Genomic DNA, 6,565 nt, shown 5'->3' on the forward strand with positions numbered 1-6,565 from the left:
TGTCTGGGTGCCTCATTTTTTATGTCTATGAGCATGTACATTGCTTCCATAACTGATTCTTTCGTTACAAATAAAATTATTTTTGTTGTTAAGGTGCATTTGATTCTTTGACAAAAATTACAAACTCCTAATATCTACGTTTGAGATGGGATTATTAGACCATAAGCGTTAAGTACTGACTGATAGTTTCTATACTTAGATCCTTAGATATAATATGTATGTTTGTAAAATAATAAAGAAAACATAACAAATGCTCCATATCTATAAAACGTGTAAATAAAAATATAGTGCAGGAAAACAACACGAAAACTGACCTATCATCTAACTTCAAACATATTGTTACGACAGCGGAAGTCACGTGACGCTGATAATGAGTATCTCGAAGGTTCCTGAAGGCTCGAGTGTTTGCTTTTATAGTATATAAGCCGTAAATAAAGTGACGGCAACAATAGAATTGCAGACAGCAAGATATAGAGACAGATAATCGAGTCAAGCCGTAAGTAAAGTGCGTGAATCGTTGTGAATTCTAGCGTGTGTTTACGTTAAAGTGACTGTGGAAATTAAGTGAATTGCAAAGTTGAATTGAGAAAGAATAAACTAGTTTTATTTAAGAAGGGACTTGTATCGCTGCGGTTTCTCGGAAAGAATTTCTACGGAAAATTAACAAACGAACACAGAGCCGTAACAATATGATTGTATGGTTATAAAAACATCATTATGATTTAACGAAAAATAACAGAAAAAAAAAGACTTTCAGTTCAACACTAAATTAGATTAATATCACTTGTTTTTATTAATATTTTTCATCATCTGAATGATGATGACAAAACATTTCAACACAGCTCCCAGAAGACTAACAATAAAAGTACAAGAGAGGTTAAAGAAACTCAATCCACAGAAATATTGTGAATATTGGACTAGTTTCAGAAGCTGTTCATCAATCCTCTGACAAATAAAACATATACATCACCATACATGAGAACAGTTAGTAACGTTTGAGAGATTTCTGTGTCGTTAATCTTGTATACAGGGTAGAAATATTATAGTGGTGTTAAATTGAAACCTAAACTTAAGTTTTCAATAACAAGGTATGCAAGTATTCAAATTCAGCATATTATGGTGAGTGCATATGATCGTGGCCTCCGATGTTTCTGTACAGATTGCTAGAGACGTACACCAAAAGTTGATGAACTGGAAATTCATTAAATATTAAAATATCAAAGGTAAGAACTGATGTTGTGGACAGGTCAAACCTCGTAAGTATACCTTCAGCCCTATACAGTAAATTATCCTGATGTGCTGAGCAACATGATAACATGTAAATACAGAGTTGAGAATTGTAATCAGCCTCTAAAATAGCTTTTCCAAATTTGGGACTGTTGCTCGTTAAGCAGTTTTTTGTTCAGACGAAATCGAAAAATCTTTAATTTAATAATTAGGGGTGAAAAAGCTTCATCAACAGCTCCTGAAACATTAAGAGTCGCATCCTCATTTATTTTCTTGTTGTTTGCGAGTTTTAAGGAATTTTCTATCCGAAAGGCTCACTGTTGAGACATGATTGATTCTTTCTTAAGCTTCTGACTGTTGACTGGCTTTTCTTCTGTTAAACACACGATTTGACAATCTAAGCAGATCATGGTCTGATATTTTGAATTTTCAAGATCGAGAATGGATACTTGAAACGATAAGAATAACTTAGTAAAAGATTTACGTTATCAGCAAAATACCAGTTATTATAGCAATCAGCTAATGGATTTTGTCAAATTATGTTATTTTATACATTGTGCTATTAATCTATTTCTTCAAACATAAAAAGTTACTCAGAAAACTATGGCCTTCTAAGTGATGAAAAACTAAAACAAATTTATGTTTCCTTTCATTCTTCTTTCTAGGTTACGTATGACTTGTTATAACTTCACTGAATAGTGGCTCAAAGCAATTGTTTGGTTAATGGTTGTCAACGACTTTCACAACAACATGGCTTTACCTGTTGACACATATAATAACGTGCACGGCTATATCTACTGCATTGTACGAAATTCGTTTCAGCAAATATTTTTCAGTCACAAGAATTATCATTGTTTACTTTTATAGCTTTCTGCTACAAGAAAAATTAATGGTCAGTAAAAATGGTATGTACTCCGAAAGTTTGAAAAACAAATATCTTCGTGACTGTAAGATATGTTTATTTAAAAACTGTTAGCTAAATTCATAAGTACTTCTTTGAATCAGTCTTTTACTGATGAAGAAAGGTCCACCTTTCGAAAGCACGTAGGTTATAGGGTTTTGTATTTTTGTGTTTCGTTGTATCACGAATATTCAATCTAGTGAACAAACCATGAACTTATGAAATACAGAGCAAGAGTTTACCATCATCTACTCTTAGTATAATTCATCATGCTCTTAAAATGTGACTGTTACTCATGTGTGACTATGGGAAATTTTGTATAGGAAGCCAATCTGACTTTTACATTACAAAGATTTCCTTGACAATACCATACGTGTACTTTAACTATGGGCATTTTTGCGTGAACTGTGAAATTTTCCCATTCTGGTATTCTCAGGTTTACTGATTGCGGAAAGGTAAGAGTAGCCCCGTTAATAACGGGAGGTTCGAACAGAAAAACATTTCTGGAGTTAAAACTGAAAATTAGCCTCAACTGTGTGTCATAAAGAATTTTTTTTTAACTAGGTATGAGAAAGCAAGAAACCTTTTACTTTACAGACCACCTCAACTTCACTTTAAATTCTCTGGAGTGATTTCCATAAAAATGACCGCCACTGTCGAAGGATTAAAGAGTCAGATATTACAAATACACATATTTTTGCTTGCAGTTTCCTTACATTTTCCATAAATTTAAGTGGGAGTAGGCACAAAGATACTTTGCAACAATTTTTTTACATTTCTGCGTCTAATTGTCTTTCATTTACGTATGTATATTTGTTGTTTTTTAATCTAATTTAGCACTGAAAGACTAAAGAGGACGCAGCTAGTCAACACCACCTACCGCCAACTCTAGGACTGCTCTTTTAACAACGAATAGTGGAATTGATGATCACATTATAACACCCTCACAGCTGAAAGGGCGAGCATGTTCGGCGACGATAATTCGAACATATATATATATATGTGTGTGTGTGTTTTTCTTTAACTCTGTCTTTTTTAATTATAGCAACCTGTCCCTATAATGAACACTTAGGTTACAAAGTCCGCTGAAATATTTAAATTATACACATTCCTCGAAATTGTCTTAACTTTAGGTTTAAGGATGAATTGTTATTATTTTTTAATACAAAGTTACATAATGGACTATCTGCGCTACGGGAAATCAAATCTTCAATGTTTTAAACATGAAAAGCATTAGGTTTGTTAAACACATTATTTTTTTGAGTTTACGTGCATTAAGTTTACTCGACTAATTTCATAATATTCTGACATGTTGTAAGGAGCACTGAAAATACAACATTTTAAAATCTGTTTATATATATATATATTCAATCAAGTGTCAGAATTAGAGAATAAGACAAATAAAACAATGTCATAATACAAGACTTTTTTGTTCATCTTCCTTTTCGATAAAATGGTTGAAAAATTGGAAATCGTTTAATTATTACTTTACTCTTTTTTCTTTCTTTTCTCACATTAGTTGCGCATTCATTACTGTTTGAATAATTAAGGTACACCCACTTGTCAATCAAAACTATGTCGATAGAAGCACCATACTTCTTAGGCTGTCATGGCCTGTTATTGTCTTCTGACTAAATATTTGGGTTGCAGTAAAAAAGTAAATCAATAACGTTATTTGGAAATATGCTTTTAGTTTTTTCCCCATACTCTTCACCTACTCCTTGATTGAATACCTGCTCTCGAATATTACTCTTACGACAGTAGTTCAAACCGACAGCTAGTATTCTTGTGTTCCCCTGCGTAAGGTATGCTATGTTATTTAGTTATAGTTACTTTCATTAACAATATTGGTTATACTGTTTAGTATATCGAGTGTCATTACTCAGTTGTTTATTAATTATTATTCGCATACTATTATTATAAAGATTGTTTTACATTGCTGGCTTAATATATGTATTTATAACTAACCTAAATTTCCTAAGCTACCAATTTTCAATCCAGGAGTTTGAAAACGGGGAGGCGCGATGATTCTGAACGTAAACGAGGAATTTTCGGGACTTGGTAGAGGTTAAATGGGTTAGTTAGATTTGTTATAATATTTGATAGATGTTGTTGTTATTGCTTTTCTATTATATTTTTTGAATTTAATATGAAATTTCACTACATTCCACCCTCCTCAAAGATCAAACTTTTGCAATTATTTTCAAAACGGGTGGGGAGGAGGGGCGGGTCTGTATGCCCTCTTGGCTGGGATTACGATCGAAAACAGCGATAATAACCAACTGATGAAACAATGCATTCTAATCTTTACAATTAGAAACGTTAGAAGTTAACTGTGAACTGCAATAAACACTGTAAAACATTAACTCATTTTGATATTTTCGTGGGTTCGGTCAGTTTCCTTCAGAAACAAACTTCACAATTTCACAATCTTAGCATTGAATAAAAAAATCTATTGATCTCTATATAAAGATTTTGCACATTTGGTTATTTTGTGTAGAATACAAATATTATAGCTGTAACTTTTTTGCAACTTAAAAAATGACGTGCGTGATATGGAAGTCCTGGCAGAACTAAACCTTGAATATAGTTCTTAGCAATACTCTTACTTCGTTCAAACTTGTTCTGGGAAACAATGTGTACACCACGTGTCTAGACTTTTTCTTGATGTTTTTTGTTTGGTTGGTTTTTTTTTTTTAGCCAATTGCTATGACTCATTTTGATGACGGGAGATGTTCTAGCCAACCACATTCATGCTTTACTGACACACAGAAGTACGGTTTATGCACATGAATATTTTTAAAACTATTTAATTATTCGTTAGGATGCATCAACAAATCACACCAGTGTTGCTTAGTTATCAAGGCCGTTAAGTGACGTTACAGCAAAACTTTGCCGACGACAGTTTTGCATTAAAGAGAAAATAAGATTATTAATTTAACCTAATTTATAAATAACGTCGGAATGTTCACCAGAATTATAAGAAATGTATCCAAAGAAATGTTCAACTTTCAGATGTACATATAGGCCCAGGAATGTAGGCTAAGTGTAGTATGGTTTAACGTATATACTCTTTATCTTTAAACGCTAAATTATCTAAACTGTTTCCCTTTTAGTATTATTATTATTAAATATTCAGAATGTATATATTTTCCTTTTAATTCCTCAAATGTATCCTTAAAATCTTTCCACGTTTGATCAGTGTTTCCAATTAACTTATCTGACCAATTCATAACAGATAACGATTGTCACATCCCTTCAAAATATGCTATTTTGAAATTTGTAACCAAAATATCATTATTCTTTATGTCCATATGCAGCAAAACACTGAACCTAATAGAACAATGACCACTTACACCCAGATGTTCCTCAACTTCACCCTCTCAACCATTTCTATATTAGAAGTTAACAATAAATCTAAAATAAGTTCCTTGACCAATTGGTGAAGAAAACCATCTTTAACAGTTTCCAAAAACCTTTCTCTCTCTCATGGTTTGACTCTAACAATTTCCCCATATATATATATCAGAAATTAAAATCAACCACAATTATTACCTCATTAACAACTGAAATCTTAATCTCACTGTAAAGGTTCTCATTAATTTCATCAGTGTCATCTGGTGGTCTGTAACAAATTCCTTCTAAAAGCCTTTTCCCTTTATATCCACTAATAGAAATCCAAATGGATTAAATCTCCTTGCTATTATCTTTGATATCCTCAACTTCAACAAAATGTAATTCACATTTTTCATTTAAAGCTACTCCTCCCCCTCTTTAGTACTCTATCCCTATTAAATAGCCCGTAACCCTGTATTTGAAAAAAATTTGTCATCAGAATCATCTAAGTTTAACCATGTTTCAGTTATTTCCATTATATCAAAATCCTCCATTCCTACCAGTGCTCTCAAGCCATATATTTTATTTCTTATACTTCTAGCATTACAATAGGTAACAATTAAGCCTACCCTTATAACTACTTCTATACACATTTCCTATGCTAAACTTTTCTCAGCCTCTTATTCTTTTTATATTTACTTTTCCTGGCCCTCACCACTGACGAGTCCTAGTTTAAAACTTCCTTTACAGCTGAGTTAATAACTTTAGCAAACAAGCCAGCCTCTACTCTATTTAAACGTAAATTATACATTCGAAAAAGCTCCCTTCTTCCACTGGACTGATCCCACAAGTCCAATTAGCCAATCTTCTCGTCCTTACCCACTAACCTAAGCCTAGCATTTAGCCCTAGCGATCTACTTATAACTTTCTACCAACAGTTAATTCTGGGCAATATCCCTGACAAAATTAAGTTATGGGATTTTTCTTTAAATGCCTTTATCAGCCCTTTGTACTTATTAATTAGCTCCTCTGACCTACCTTTCCCTACATGCACCACAATAACTGCATCTCTGCTGGCCCCTTTTATTATATCTCCTGCTC

The sequence above is a fragment of the Limulus polyphemus genome, unplaced genomic scaffold (assembly GCF_000517525.1).
Source record: "Limulus polyphemus unplaced genomic scaffold, Limulus_polyphemus-2.1.2 Scaffold1003, whole genome shotgun sequence".
Classification (NCBI taxonomy): domain Eukaryota; kingdom Metazoa; phylum Arthropoda; class Merostomata; order Xiphosura; family Limulidae; genus Limulus; species Limulus polyphemus.